The sequence below is a fragment of the Oryzias melastigma genome, linkage group LG11 (assembly GCF_002922805.2).
Source record: "Oryzias melastigma strain HK-1 linkage group LG11, ASM292280v2, whole genome shotgun sequence".
Classification (NCBI taxonomy): domain Eukaryota; kingdom Metazoa; phylum Chordata; class Actinopteri; order Beloniformes; family Adrianichthyidae; genus Oryzias; species Oryzias melastigma.
Window position 1 is genome coordinate 22,378,302 of NC_050522.1, and position 357 is coordinate 22,378,658.

Consider the following 357-nt stretch of genomic DNA (forward strand, 5'->3'; position numbering starts at 1 on the left):
TTTTAGCTAACTTGGTTTTTTTCTGTTTTTTAAGCTATTTTGAGGTTTAGCTGTTTTCCAGCAACATGCTAGCTGTTTTGGCTAACCTAAGTTTTTTTTTAATTATTTCTTTTTTTTAAGGCTAATTTGGTATCCAGCTAATATTTTAGCTGACTATCAGCTTCCGCGTTTTTAGCTATCAATTTCAGCATCCTCAACTATCAGTACTAGCACCTTCAGTAGCTTAGAGAATTCACATTAGCATTATCATAGGTAATGCTAAATATCTAGTTCATAAATATGCAAAAAAAATATGGTTTTAAAGTTTTAAAAATTTAGTTTTAGAGAATTTGATAAATGTTTATCCTGTTCGGTCTG